General features: G+C 42.7%; 1 pseudogene; it reads right to left on the bottom strand.

Annotated features, from left to right (window-relative positions):
- Positions 1-1,367: 1,367 nt before the first annotated feature.
- On the bottom strand, positions 1,368-1,487 carry LOC136647129 (5S ribosomal RNA; annotated as a pseudogene).
- Positions 1,488-16,400: the final 14,913 nt, after the last annotated feature.

The following is a 16,400-nucleotide window of genomic DNA, read 5'->3' as shown; positions in this document are numbered from 1 at the left end:
CACAGAAGAGATCCTAGGTAAAGTACAGAATGCAGTAACTAGGAATGTACAGATTATAACCTTTTTTACATACTAGATTCACAGAAGCGTACTTGATCTTCTCTCTATTACACCGTTTCAGCAAGAGTAATCAGGACTGTATGCTTTCATCCCCTTGCTGGATAAGCAGCAACACCAGCAGTAAATTGGTGCTGCATGTGGATCTGTGCCAACATTCATCACCCTGGGCGGAATGCTCTGTTCTGTTTACTGGATTGGGCCACATGTACAGTGTTGAACAGATGGCTTGTTCAGTCAGCTTTGACAGTGTGATTTCCTTGTTGGGAAAGGTAAAGGTGTGTATCTGCGTTTGTGCAAAAGTCAGATCCCCCCTTTTGCTTTGACCTGAACAGATTATCAGTGCTGTCAAAGCTAATGACTATTTTCCCAGCAGGTAGGCAGTCACTGCTGTGCATGTTTCTGGATTGAGACCTCCGGCTTTTGCCAACATGGCAAAATATAAAATGGCTTTATAATGTCCAGATTTTACTTTGTAAGCATTCTTTCAGAAGACTTGTGTAGGCCAGGAACCTGCATTTTTCTCCACTAATTTAACATGTGCTCTATCCCTGACCATGAAATGAAAGGAAAGATGAAGTCGTAACAATAGGATCACTTTTGTTAAGTGCAGAAGCAGGAAATAGAACCAGTGGAAGAAGTTATTCTTGTGTAGATCTGAACACTGCATAGTAGGGATACAAATCTGTGTGCAACAAATTAAGAACATTTCTAGGAGACAGGATAATGTTTTTGCCCAGATTCATAATGTGTTTGTGTGTGTATGTGAAATTAGAACAGTTTCCACATTACGGTATATCAATTTTTTTCACTTGATACCAAATTCTGACTAGATACTCTTCTTTTAAGTCGATATTTGATTTACATTATATACAAAATATTCTGACCATTTAAAGTAATGCATTGAGTGGATATTTGTGAAAGATGCACATAGGAATATAGGGTTGCATCATCTTCATCACTCATCAGTACACCTTCTCCAGAGGCAGGGTATCCTCCTCTGTAGGAAGATACGTTCTTCAGAAGGTGTGCACTTATATCTTCCACTCTGCTCTTTTAAACTCTCATGCATTTTCTTGGGTGTAGATATATGGTAAAATTCTTCCAACACAGACAACACTGGTGGCTGGCTACACATGTGGTTATATAGCACTACAGTAAGTCACTTGTTGTCTGCGTTTACTCAAGATTCAAAAAATAGCAAGAAAGACTATAGGATTTGGCATGAATGGCTTTTGAGGAAGGTTCAGAAAAATGATTAATAGAACACATGGTTGGCAACCTTCAGTCTCGAGAGACTATGGTATATAAGCCTACAGCACCTGGTATTCTCAGGCAGTCTCCCATCCAAGTACTAACCAGGCCTGACCCTGCTTAGCTTCCGAGATCAGCTGAGATCGGGCATGTGCAGGGTAACAGTTGCTGAACACATGGGTGGCATGATCCTATGTTTACTTATATTCAGTGGAGCTTATTCCCAATGGATTTCAGCCTAAGGTGTTCTTGAATGTCCAATTACCTTCCATAAAACAGATAGGGAGCTACTTGCTTGGGACGTGAAGAAAAAGAACAGTTGCAAAGAGTTGCAAGCCTACTTCACAGGCAACCACACCTCTTTGTTCTGTGATACCATCAGCATAGCAGCTGGTTACAGAAACACATGGACAGTGCTGATCATGTGGCTCTTTCCCACCTGAGTGATGCTTCATCTGGAGGGAGGGTGCTGATAATGTGGGAAAGACTTTCAGATGCTGCCCTCCCCATTTAAATCCCAATCCTATCCTTCCTGTCAATGAAGCCAAAAACAAGTGCGCTGTTGCTGTATCCAACCCGGGAGGAGGGTAGATCAAGAGGTTTCAGAGGGGAAAGGGGAATTATTTTTCCTTATCTCTCTGTAAGCCTCCTGCTCAGCAATGGGCCTCCCAGAATCTGAGCCAGCTCTGTGGTTGGTGCAAGTCCAAGGAGAAGAAAGGGGTTAGGAGGTTGCTAAAAGAGGGTATTAGGATCCAACATGCACCATCACTGCTGGATTTGTCCTTCTATAGCCTCCTTGCCTCTGTTCCTCCCTCTCCCCACCCAATTTTTCCCCTTCCCCACCCTATCACACAGCTGCCCTGCCTGATCTGGTAGGTGCAGCATTGCCAAGCAACAGGCATGGAGTACTGCCACGTCTTGCAGCAGCGCTCCCAAACTGGCCACTGTTTGCTCTGGCAGCCATTTTATGACAGTGTAAGCCTCTTTGCTGTCATAAATCCCTCCCCAAACAGCCCAATCTATTTCATTATTCAAGAACAATGCAGATTATCACAGGCCTACAAAATTGAGTGTCAGAAACATTTCCCCCAAACTTTATGGTGGTTTGATATGGATTTGGGGTGCTGATTCCAAAAATGGCATCCGTTTTGCCCTATCATGTCTACTTTTGGAGATATAGTATAGCCCCATTAGTGAATGGTTCAAGCAGCTTCCTCATGAGGAAGCCATGGTGTAGGCTTCCTCATGAGGAAGCTGCTTGAACCATTCACCAAAGAGGCTATGCCATGTCTCCAAAACTACACGTAATAGGGCAAAACAGATGCCATTTTTGGAATCAGCACCCCAAATTTACCCAGGAATTGGTGTAACGTTTAAGGAAGCAAAATGTGTGTCGGCCTGTGTTATTCAAGAGTAGATGAGAAAAGGAAAGGAAAGGAAGCAGCACAGAGAATTATCTAACCCCACCCCATCACAGGTATTGGTTTCTCATAATCCAAAACCAAGGTTGCAATCTTATGCCCACTTTCCTGGGAGCAAGCCCTACTGAAAGCAATGGGACCTTCTTGTAAGTAGGCATGCACAGGATTGCACTGCTAGTCTTGAAATCAAGCGGCTGAAGTAGCTTAATATGGTATCATGTTTCGTTTCGCTACAGTGCCAAAAAATGGCTATATATGCTCAGATTTGTCTAGACAACCCCTATTGAGGTAGGCTATCTGCTCTTGTGTGGTCTGATCCAACATTTCCTCTACCTGTTGCTCTTATATTTCTGCTTTTCCTATGAGTATTATACCCAGGTAAACACATATATAGTTGCAACCTAAATCAAAATATCAATCAACATGAAGTTCAGCATGAAAATAAACTTATTGATTCAAAATTAGTGGGGAAGAAAAAGTGTGTTCTTACTTTCTCAGACCCCTGACTTTAATGCCAGGGTAACTGCCATGGCCAGTCTATTTCGGCAAAGTAGTTTGTGATGGATAATATTGTTCACTCTTCCAATTATCAAAGTTGTTTTGTTTTCTCCACTGGGAAGTTCTGTACCTATTAGCCTGGAGTGGACGAGAAGAGCTGTCATACAGTGGTGGTGGATCATAGATGAATGAGATGATGGAATATTTTTAGAAGGTTTTCACTTGTTTATATGGTTGGAATATAAATCATATTGGGAGACAAACATTGCCCCAAGCATGTTGCTAGGGAAGCAACTGACCAGAAGTAGCTGAATCAGTTAAAATCCCAAAGAAACATTTTTTTAAAGAACCAACCTACACGCTCCACTGCAAGCTTTTTTTTTTTTAAATTGAATTCTGATAGCTAAGTGCAATCTGGGAGTCCTGTATTTCAAAGAGAATCTGGAAGGCATGCCAGTAATTACAGATTTCACTGCAAACAAGTGTTTTGCAAGAAAAAGCACTCTTATGAGTGATAGATTTTGCAAATGCAAAATGTAGGTGCATATAGATGCCTCCCTGAAGGCCTGTCCATGTATGCTTTGCCTTTCAGAGTTGCATAGGCAAAGAAATAGACAAGTGCCTTTTCCCAAGGAATTTGCAATCTAAAATAGACAATGTGAGAGACAACCGATAATGGAAGGAAGACTGAAGAATAGCAAAGAAAATGGGAGCTAACACAGTCACATGTGTATGTACTTGTATGCAGCTGGAAATGAAAGTTAACAGGTTAAACCAAAGGCTTTGTGGGGAAAGAGGGATTTGAAGGAAAAGGCACAAGATATATACAGTAGGATCAGGAAAGAGTAACAACGGTGAATGGTTGGACTTGTGATAGCTGCTCTCAAAAGTAGATACCCTTGGGTGACACTGCTTTTTACCAAAAAGGAGAACATAATTGACAGAACTGAACAGAGAAGTAGTGGAGCTGCTCTCATTGAATTCCGGAGCAGGCCCTTGACATGCCAGCCCCCTCCCAAGGAACGTACTAAGGCTCTTGGAGCCTCAGTTTCCCCATGAAACCGTAAATATTGCTTAAAACTGTGGAGGAAGCCTCAGAAGGCTTCTAGTCCACTTCCAAGCACTGCACGGAGCCTTGCCTGCTTGCAGAATGGCTCAGATGGGCAAGCAGGGCAGTGCGGTGGGCAGAGATGGCAGCAGCGGGGGCGAGGCAAGCATGCGGCAAATACAGCCCCTGGGGCATTTGCCCCCTGCCCCACCCCAGGTCCGCCACTGGAACAGAGTATCGTATAATTGTGTGATTTTGTCCTAATGAACTGCCTTTCCTGGTTGCAAATACATATATGAAAGAAATGTTTACTCATTTTCATATGGACTTGTCAGCCTAATCTAATCAAAATCCTCCTCCCTGAGGATACAGCTGTGTCACTGGAGCATGTGCTGCAACCTGTAGGGGGGCAGTTCTGGAGGCCTCCTCAAGGTAAGCCTTCACCACCTGAACAGGTATTCTTGGACCTGTGTCACTACTGAGGGTAGTTTTGGATAGTTTTAGATCTGGCCTAATAATGAAGAGAAAAAGGTTGAACATGCATACTGTACTATCTTGCCATGAAGTACAAAAATTAGTTTTTGAAAAGAGGAAAACAAACACCTCACAGGACTCCATTTCCAATCAACAGAAGGAACCCAGAAGCACTACCAATAACACAGTAGCAGGGAAACTTTCATAGCACAAGAGCAATTAAGCTGTAACATACTAACATTTAAAAGAGAATATACTAATGCAAAGTGAGTGACCAGCTGATGAAAAGTTCACACTAACACAAGAAAGCATCTCTTTCTGGAAATGAACAAGTAACCTCAAGAGAAAAGGGCTATGAGCAGGTCTCTGTTTCTCTAAGGGTATGAGATGCAGTAGCTACTACAACATGAAAATATCATAGGTGTTCAGCATCACAAATAACACAGGCCAACACACATTTTGCTTCCTTAAACGTTACACCAATTCCTGGGTATATTTGGGGCGCCGATTCAAAAAATGACATCGTTTTTGCCCTATCACGTCTAGTTTTAGAGAAGCAGCATAGCCTCTTTGGTGAATGGTTCAAGCAGCTTCCTCATGAGAAGGAAGCTGCTTGAACACCAGAACCAGGGGACATCCACTAAAATTGCGTGTTGGGAGAGTTAGGACAGACAAAAGAAAATATTTATTTACTCAGCGTGTTTGGTCTGTGGAACTCCTTGCCACAGGATGAGGTGATGGCATCTGGCCTGGATGCCTTTAAAAGGGGATTGGACAAGTTTCTGGAGGAAAAATCCATTATGGGTTACAAGCCACGATGTGTATGTGCAACCTCCTGATTTTAGAAATGGGCTATGTCAGAATGCCAGATGCAAGGGAGGGCACCAGGATGAGGTCTCTTGTTATCTGGTGTGCTCCCTGGAACATTTGGTGGGCCGCTGTGAGATACAGGAAACTGGACTAGATGGGCCTATGGCCTGATCTAGTGGGGCTGTTCTTATGTTCTTATGGTTCTTATGTAACTATTCACTAATGAGGCTATACTATATCTCCAAAACTAGATGTGATAGGGCAAAACGGATGCCATTTTTGGAATCGGCAACCCAAACTCACATCAAACCACCATAAAGTTTGGTAAAAATGTTTCTGACCCTCAATTTTGTAGGCCTGAATAATTTTATACAGAGAGGATTTCCATTTCTCAAACTTTATAAAGAAAATCAAAAAGCTATTATTATTATTATTATTATTATTATTATTATTATTATTATTATTATTATTATTTATATACCGCTTTTCAACAAAAAGTTCACAAAGCGGTTTACAGAGAAAAATTGAATAATTAATGGCTCCCTGTCCCAATAGGGCTCACAATCTAAAAAGATGCAAAAGAACACCAGCAGACAGCCACTAGAAAAGATACTGCTGGGGTGAGGTGGGCCAGTTACTCTCCCCCTGCTAAAAAAAGAGGAGCACCCACTTGAAAAAAGTGTCTCTTACTCAGTTAGCAGAGCTATAGAAAAGTACTGGGCTATTGTTACCTGTGAGCAGAGATGAACATTATGCATATCATTTTTTGTTCAGGAGTGTCATTCTACACCATACCACAACTGCATTTGGAATGGAACAATTATTGCAAAGATAGGAGTTGCAAGTAAATAAATATCATTTAAAATAATCAAGAATGCAGCATGAGCACAACATAAAAAAAATAAAACTCTGTTAGTTCTCGTACATTCACCATACAGTGAAGGAGTGAGAAAGATATCATTTAGTATATCACATATGGTCAAGAAAATTGTTCATTCATGTTCAAACAATACACTCTGGCTTTTAAATCACCAGGAAATAAATTGGTTGTAAAAAATGTGTAAAAGAGTGATAAAAATGGGAAATCTTTCCTTTCCAATCTCTTAATAATCAGATGGATCTCTATTATTCTTCCTCCAAAGAACTTAAAAAGGTACGTCCAACATTGTTTGATTCATAAAATAAAATGTATTAAGTCTTTCATTAAGATCACAGCAGCCATTTTCAGTCAGATCTCCAAACAGTAAATGTTGAACTGTTACCAAGGGAGGGAACTCAGGGAGCCCGTCAGATATTAAATAACACTGCACAAAACATAGAAAAGACAATAACTTGTAGAGGGGGAGAACATGTGCTCCCACTGCGAGAAGGTGTCATGTTCATGCACCTGCCCATATCTATCTGTGGATCAAAATGAAATAAATAGAATATCATTCTTACATCACACAAGAAGAATGTTTGTTTCAGCATATGTCACCAAATGATCATTCAACATTTTGAGGTTCTCTCAATTTTCAGCAAGAGAGTACTTGTTTTCATGGAGAATGTTTAATCTCTGCAGATACCTGATCTTGTCTGATCTCAGAAGCTAAGCAGGGACAAGCCTGGTTAGTACTTGGATGGGAGACTGCCTGGGAATACCGGGTGCTGTAGGCTTATACCATAGTCTTTTGAGACTGAAGGTTGCCAACCAACCAATCTCTGCTGTCTCCAGATAAGGCTGGAAAATACCCATCTGACATCACAATCCTAACTCACACTAGCGCTGATGCAGTGATCACTGCTCCAACGCTAGGTGTTGCAAATGTGCCATAAAGCAAGTTTGCAACTGCTCATGAGCAAGCAGTGCAGGCAAGAAGGCCTGAACCACTCAGCTGGTGCTGCTTCCAGATCCATGGAAGCCAGTGGAGGTGAGTGGAGTGCGGAGCTGTGCAGGGACAGGGAGAGGGCAGCAGGAGGGTGGAAAGGAGGCAAGGAGGGGGCATACTCGATGGGAGGAGGGCAGAACAGCATGTGGGGCAGGTCCAGGAGGGGGTGGTGGAGGAGGCCTTCTTCCCAGGCCTGGTAGCCTTACACAGGCCTTCTCGGACTTGTACCAGCAATATCACTGGCACAGATTCAAAAAGCCCCATTGGGCAGACTGGAGCTTTACACAGTGTAGTGGAACAAATGTCTCCTTAACCTGAGTAGGCCTACAACCCACTCTTCAGTGCTGCCCTATCACACCAATGATGGTTAGGATTGGGCTGTGAAGCCCTGGAGAGCTGCTGTTTAACAGTGTCAGCAATACCAATACCAGACCTGTGGTCTGACTCTGTATAACCTTCTATGTAACTTGGTTACCTCAGCTTGACAGGATGGCTGCAGCAAACCACACCTTATCCCAAGAAAAGTTTTAACGAAACTTTTCCTTCCCCAAATCCCTCAAAATGTTCTCTCCTTCTGAGCTAAAAATTCTGAGCCTATAGCACCCAAGCTAGATGTACAGAGAAGTGCTGTCCAGGGTGCTGTTTCGGGAAATCGTTTAGAAGCCTGAGGTGACGTACAATGCAGAAGCCCCCTAGTTAAAAGGAATGGATCACTGGCTATAAGCCACCCCTGCATTCCCATTGGCTCTCCAGTCCCTTCTGGAGAGCTATCCTTGTTTCTTTGATGGAACTTCAGCAAGAGAAATAGTTTTGTTGCACGTTTCAGTGAAGCTATGTCAGCACAAGTCTGCAGAAAGCTTTTGAAGGAACAGTGCATGCATGGGGGCATTCCTCTCCCACATCGGTATGCCATTAATCTTCATTATTTAAACCCCCATTTGTTTTATCATAAATTTGCTGAATGCATGTTAATGAAGCGTCTCTATTTCATGCCACCATTTGTTTTTGTGCTGAAGATGAAATCAATGTGTTAGTGCAATGCTTCTCAAACGTTTTAGCACTGGGATCCACTTTTTAAAATGACAATCTATCGTGACCCACTAGAAGAGGAAGAGAGAGAGAGAGAGAGAGAGAGAGAGAGAGAGAGAGAGAGAGAGAGAGAGATTTTACTTAATAATAATAATAAATTATTAAGTAATAATAATTGGGGTCCTGTACTTCCAAAGCTGCTATGTATAGTGTGTGTGTGTGTGTGTGTGTGTAGATATTTTCTAGACCCTCCTTAGAAATTGAGTCCCTAGAAACTCCATAAGGACTGTTCTCCAAACCTTTAGAGTCATTTCCAGTTTAGTACCCAGGTTACTAAAGTGGTGAGCAAGATGTGCAGTCAGGGATTTCCAAGCCAGACAAAACTGGGTTGACACATGATCTATGGCACACCAACTACTAGACAAAATAGGAAAATGTGACATTTTAATTTGGGGGGTATGAAGATGACCTCATACTACAGGTTAGCATTCCAGCTAACAATTTTCTTCTGCAAAATGGGCAAGAGTGCTTGCAAATTTTTTTTAAAAAAAATATTTCAAAAACTTTTCATGAACCAGCAAAAATCAGCTAGCAATCCACAGTTTGGGAAACACTGTGTTAGTGCATAAGGTGCCATAATAATCCTTGCTTGGTCGCTAAGATAGCACCCATGAGGCTGATCAATTGCAGTCAGGTCCTTGGGTTAAAAAGGGACAAAGATGAAACAGGAGAAACCAGTGGACTGAAAAACTGGAAAAGGACACTTTAAGCTCTGACAGATACTTCAGGACCAGTGGCATATCGAGGGTGTGGCAAGTGGGAATGGCTGCCCTCGGTACCTCCTGAAGGTGCCAAGGATGGATTTACCCATAATCTACAAATAGTGCATTTCTGCCCAATTTCAGGGAACCTCCCAAAAGAGAGAAATATCTGCAGATATTTCTTTCCCATTTCCCCTTCTCTTTGTAGCCTGCTGAATAAACTCACGGTGCGATGGGCAGAGCTGGCTTCCCACCCCTGATCTCCTCTGTGTAGTCTGCTGAATGAACTCGCTTGGTGAAATAGAGCTGGTTTCTCACTCCATGATCTCCCCTTCTCTTTGGATAGGAGTTCTGTTTCAGTGCTTACCATGGGCCATTTACCCTAGATATGTCACTGTTGATGACAGATGCTCACAAAACAATCTGGGGAGAAACTTATGCATATGAAGAAAAAATGGCTCAGTGCCTTTCCCCCACTATACTGCATACATTGCATTATAGGGCATTGTGGGAAAATGCAAGGCATTTATGGAAAACGTATTTTTCTGTAGTGTCCCAAACCAAAATAATGTCCAGGGCATTTGGGGGGAAAAATATAATGGCTGCTAGGAGCCATATTTTCCGTGATGTTCCTTTTACACTTTAAAAACTGGATAGGAAAAATTCTACTGTTCTACCCCACAAACCAAAAGAATAATGAGCTCTAAATGGACCAAATGGATCTTTTGCTATTCAACTTATTAATAGCCTGATCTTATCGATGGCTTAAGCATCATAAGAAGTGCTAATTTGCTGCTGCCATTGCTTCCCTGCAGCCACCCAATAAGCAGGAGAAGCAAGCCTGAAGCCGATGGCACCTTGCTTGAAGTGCAGCACCTAGAAGTAGGTGGCAGTGTTGGCAATCTTCAGTCTCGAAAGACTATGGTATTGCGCTCTGAATGGTGGTTCTGGAACAGCGTCTAGTGTGGCTGAAAAGGCCAATTCGGGAGTGACAATCCCTTCCACACCGGGAGCAAGTGCAGTTTGTCCCTGGTCTGTCTCCCTGGCTATGGGCCTTCCTTCTTTACCTCTTTGCCTCAGCCTGTTGACCAAGTGTCTCTTCAAACTGGGAAAGGCCATGCTGCACAGCCTGCCTCCAAGCGGGCTGGTCAGAGGCTAGGGTTTCCCACCTGTTGAGGTCCACTCCTAAGGCCTTCAGATCCCTCTTGCAGATGTCCTTGTATCGCAGCTGTGGTCTACCTGTAGGGCGCTTTCCTTGCACGAGTTATCCATAGAGGAGATCCTTTGGGATCCGGCCATCATCCATTCTTACAACATGACCGAGCCAATGCAGGCATCTCTGTTTCAGCAGTGCATACATGCTAGGGATTCCAGCACGTTCCAGGACTGTGTTGTTTGGAACTTTGTCCTGCCAGGTGATGCCGAGAATACGTCGGAGGCAGCGCATGTGGAAAGCGTTCAGTTTCCTCTCCTGTTGTTATCGAAGAGTCCATTACTCGCTGCAGTACAGAAGTGTACTCAGGATGCAAGCTCTGTAGACCTGGATCTGGATCTGGATAGGTGGCAGTAACATGATCTGGATCTGGATAGGTGGCAGTAACATGATGACATCACCACCAACTGCATCTAGGGAGCTAATTTTGACCCAATCAGAACCAGTAGCATGTGGGCAGGCACAAGACCTTCAGTCACCATGCCAGCCCCTGCATTGAAGTGCAAAGTGTTGGTTGTGGCTGAGGGTTACCCACTCTCCGCTGCAGCCATGAAGGCACCCCACACATGTGGCCCGATTGGGCTGAATTGGTCCAATTAAGCTAAAGCCTCTCTGGCTTATGGGGAGGCAAGAGAGAGCAGTGACAGTAGTGGATTCTAGCTGCTCAGATTTGACCAGGCATGAATGTGGGCCCATGGCTTATGCCCCATAAAGTCTAACTTTTGAAGCTAATCCATGATCTTTGAACCTGATAATCATCAAAGAAATTCTATACGAACCTTGAGGTCCCATAATGTAGGACACTCAATGGAACTTGATCTCTTCTATTTAAATGCGAACATGTTAGAATACAGCCCATCTATCTCTGCTCTCTTTTTCTAAGTACTGAACTGAACTATACTAATGCTTTCATATTTTTATTTCAGGCCATTTTATCTCCTCTTTTTAAACATTTGCTATTATAGTTAGTTAGTTTTTTTTTTTTTTAATTTTTACTGTATCCATTTTATTTTCTCTTTTTAATTCTGCCTCATTCCACTGTTTGCACCAGCTGGAAACTCTTAAAATTTTCGTGCAAGTCATGATAACTTTTCAGCAGATGGCACTGTTATTTAGGTTAATTTTTGGCACCAGGGCAAAGCAATTAACTTTCTAATACCATTTAAAACACTGAAATATAGTTTTCTCTCCATCTAGTACATTTACATCTCAATCTTAGGCAAAACAAGAAAATAAATTATTAGTAACTACATTTTTACAATGTTAGACAGAAGGGTCCTAAATTCAAAGTTTTACAGTTTTAATAATTAAGACACAAACACTCTAAAAATAATGTTTACTCTAAAAAGAATACAAAAATTACTTTTGTAGAATTATACTGCATTTTTATATTAGCATTTCTTTCACCTCATAATGCCTCATTGCCCTCTGAATTATTGCCACGTCTTATTTCTGAGAATTACATCAGAGAAAAAAAAATCAGCTGACCTGATACGGCATACAGCTCAATTAAATGAGAGTACAATGATTACTGCTTACAATTTAATTCATTTCAGCTATTATAGCTTAGTTTAATGGCTCTGTGGATGATGATAAGACTGCTATAATGTTGGTTTGCAGTGTGGTGATTCCAGTGTTGGACTGAGACCTAGAAGATCCAGGTTCAAAACGTCCACGCAGACATCAGGCTTCTTTGGTGACCTTGGACCAGACACTGTACCTCAAACACAACCTTACTTCACAGGATGGTTGTGAGGACAAAAGGAGGGGTCAGTTATGGAATTTTCTAAGAAATGAAAGCTGGGCAAGGCTTCTTTCAAGGCAGTCTAATAGAGGTGGGGGGATGATTGCTCTTGACAAATTGCAAATGTGGCCTTCCACAAAGTTTGTGGGAACTGAGGCGTCTTGCTATCCCCCCAGCTTTGCAATCATGCTACTAGCCTGGGTCATGCTCTCCAGGCAAGCACCTGCAACACATGCACATGTGTGTCATACTTCACATGTTGCGACAAAACAAATAAAAAGCAGGGGAAATGCACGGCATGCTTTGTTCACCATAAAGGAAGGGGGAGCAGCACCACATTTGGTTAATCCCAGGCACAAGGAAGGCTTGGGCTGAAATTGGAAAACATACAAAACTTACAGCCCGATCCTAACCAATTTTCCAGCATCAGTGCAGCCATGCGGATGCGCACTGCGTTCTGTGGTGGGAAGGAGTCATGGAGACCCCCTCAAGGTAAAGCTTATTCTCTTACCTCAGGGCTACATTGCAGCTATATAGGTGCTGGAAAGTGGGTTAGGATTGGGTTATTTCAATTAGGACACAATCCTAACCAACTTTTCAGCATTAAGGTAAGTGCAGTGCAGCTCTGAGGTAAGGGAACAAACATTCCCTTACCTTGAAGAGGCCTCTATGACTGCCACCCAACTGTGGGATGCAGCACATGCCCCATTGGCACAGCTATGTCAGTGCTGGAAAGTTGGCTATGAGTTGGACCTTAGATCAACACTTTTTGCTGTAAAATGTAAAAGTATTGTATGACTTAGGCCCAAATCTTAACCACCATTCCAGCACTGGTATAGCTGTGCCAATGGGGCATGTGCTGCATCCTGCAATTGGGCACAACAACAACAACTAGGTATTTATATACCGCCTTTCTGGTCATCGGATTACTCCTCTGACTTTATTCAAGGCTGTTTACATAGCCAGGCGTTTCTAAATCCCTCAAGGGGATTTTTGCAATCATAGACTGTTCTCTCTTTCAAGAACCACACAACATTTCAGATGGATCTTCTGGGTCTGATCTCACTTCTGGCCTCTAGTGCCTCCCACGCAGGCTGACAAGCAGCTCCTTCATCTCTCACATGGAGGGCAGCCAAGACGCTTCTTTGCTCAGAGCAGATGGAATAACTCGGCTCAGCTTGTCAGCTGCTTTCAAGGTCTCCCCGTTCAGGGAGCTGCCAGTAGTCTCAAACTGGCAACCTTCTGATGTTATCTTCCAGCTAGCGGAGGCTCTACCCTCTAGACCAGACCTCCTGCCCAGACCAGACCTCCTGCCCAGACATGGAGGCCTCCTTAAAGTAAGGAAATGTTTGTTCCCTTACCTCCGAGCTGCATTGCCCTTATGCCTGTGCTGGAAAGTGTGTTAGGATTGCCCCCAAAGAAGAATACACATTGAGCAGTGAGCTCTTCATTCACTTTTTAGGTTCTTATGCTTCTAATGAGGACATGAAAAGGCTACAGCAGAGGTCAAAATCAGGCCTGTTGTTCTTTTTCTCTCAACTGCAGAATTATTCCACTGACAAAATAATTTAAGCAGGAAAACACATATAATTAATTTATGGCAGTGCTCACAGTGTGTTGTGCACTGGGAATTTTAGATCATTTACCAGTGAGAGATAAATGATACTGGATCCTTTGAAAATGCAAAATGCTCAGTCCATAAAAATCAAGACCTTGGCGAAACAGCTTTGTCATTTCCATAGATTAACAGGACTTTTTTTGTGAACATCCCCCTGACCTATTAAGCTCTGCTAATGTGAGGAGGCATCAGGAACCATTATGCCACTTAAATATTATTAATACATCTCGGTAACTGCTAAAGTTAAACATTTGGCTCCCATATGAAAAGCAATTTCTGTTCATGCATTCAGTTATTTAGTGGATAAACGTCCCTACATTTCTGCCACATTTCTTGAGTTCTAAGTTCCTTTCTATTCCCAAAGTCCTAATGGTAATCAATCATTTTCAGCACTGGAGGATAAGCTCCCTTCCGCGAAAGTCTGTAATCCCCTACTGACATTAATGGAAACTACACTGTGTGAGTACTGAAGAGAAAATAGACCCAACGGCTTTGTTATTACTTTCCCTTTGGAGCCTTGTAAGGTCAATTGACATCAATAACTTTCCCCCCAGCCTTTCGGAGGGATGGCCCAAATTCTTCTAATCTTGGCCTTGTTTTGGAAGTGAAGCCAAGGTGTTACAAATCCTCCAGTATTTTCTGAGGACCCAATGCTATCCAATTTTCAAGTGCTGATGCAGCTATGCCAAAGGGGTATGCATGGCATCCAGTGGCGGTGGTGGGGGCAGCAGTCATGAAGTGCTTCTCAAGAGAAGGGAACATTTGTTCCTTTTCCTCAGGGCTGCATTGGCACTGGAAAGGTGATGAGGACTGGGCTGTATGGTCTTCAAAGCTTTATGAATTTTTCTTTATAATACGGTTATCCAGACCCTGGTGCATGGGCCAGATCCAGTGTTTGGATAAAGCCCCCCCACCATGAGTGGTGCTTACCATTCTGCATCCCTGTGCAAGGATCCTTTGGAAATTCCAGATCAGCTTGAAAGAAATGCAGCATTGCAGATGATCTCCCCCAGGAGTTTCATGTAGATGTTAAAAAGCGTGAGGAGCACAATAGAACTCTGTGGCACACTGTAGCTACAGTGTAGTAGCCAGGGTGCCAAGGAGGCATCCCCCTGACCACCTTCAGGAACCTCTTGGATGATCTGCACAGATGACTAGATTGGAGGAGTGCAAACCTGCTGGTACTGCTAGACCTCTCAGCAGCTTACAGCACCATTGGCCATGGTGTCCCTCTGGATCGGTTGTCTGAATTGGGGCTTAGGGGCACTACTGGTGCATCACTTCAGTTAATTTTATACGTTCTCCTAGTTACAGTGGATGGAATTTAGAGGGATGGAACACGGTTGAGTGAACTGATGGAACAAATAATACAGAAGATATACTCATTCCTAATTAAGATTATTGCCACCATCATAGTAGCAAACTACCACCTCTGCACTTAAAATGTGCTTGAATAGGAAGAAATGGCAGCAGGTGCAACCATTTCTAAGAACCACACACTACACAATAGCAATCTGACTACAGGCACTAATGGGAATACAGGCATGCGCGGCTTAACGAAAGACCGCATATATGACAGTGGTCAAAGCATAATAAAGATACTCTGAATGAGGCCATTGCATCCCCCATAGCCTGCAATAGTGTCTGTTTACACAACAGAGAAGCTCTTAATGCAAAGAAGAGGCAATCTATCTCTGTGAACTTTTTAGTTGAAAAGTGGTATATAAATACTGTTAATAATAATAATAATAATAATAATAATAATAATAATAATAATAATAATAATAATAATAATAATAATAAAACAGCCTGTGCAGCCAGCTAGTGTCAACTGAATGTTCACTTAATGACTTAATCGCATAACAATGAGGGTCAGATAACGTATCCCTGTTGTTAAGTGGCACACACCTTGTATATAAGTCTCAGATAACTGTTTTTATTCACTAATCTCACTGTAATAAAGAATGCATTATGAATTCTAGAGAAAAAAAACAACATAGAATTAGTTACAGATCATCAGTAAAAACAAATGTCTTTGTGAAAGGGTGCTAAATGATAGCTGCTTAAATTGGAAGCATAAAAACATACCGTGTTTCCCCGATAATAAGACACTGTCTTATTATTTTTTTTGGACAGAAAAACACCAGAAGGCTTATTTTCAGGGGAGGGCTTATTTTAATGAACATTGACAGCAATTTTAATAAACAGGTAAATGTGAACAAATCATGCCCCCTGAGTTCTTCTTTTATCCTCCATCATGCCCCCTGAGTGCTTATTTTATCCTCCATCATGCCCCCTGAGTTCTTCTATCCTCCATCATGCCCCCTGAGTGCTTACTTTATCCTCCATCATGCCTCCTGAGTTCTTCTTTTATCCTCCATCATGCCCCTTTTATCCTCCATCATGCCTCCTGAGTTCTTCTTTTATCCTCCATCATGCCCCCTCACTCCCGCTTACATACCGGGTTTTTATGTTGTCCTGCCTCAGCTCTCCTCCGCGGCACTGCTCTCAATGGCGCCAGCAAGCAAATCACTGGGGAAGAACAGGATGACGCGCTCACTGCTGCAGCTCTGATTGGATGCAGCTCGGAGCGCGGCGTGCGTTT

The sequence above is a fragment of the Tiliqua scincoides genome, chromosome 3, assembly GCF_035046505.1.
Source record: "Tiliqua scincoides isolate rTilSci1 chromosome 3, rTilSci1.hap2, whole genome shotgun sequence".
NCBI classification, from domain to species: Eukaryota; Metazoa; Chordata; class Lepidosauria; order Squamata; family Scincidae; genus Tiliqua; species Tiliqua scincoides.
This window is presented reverse-complemented; position numbering and strand designations above follow the sequence as displayed.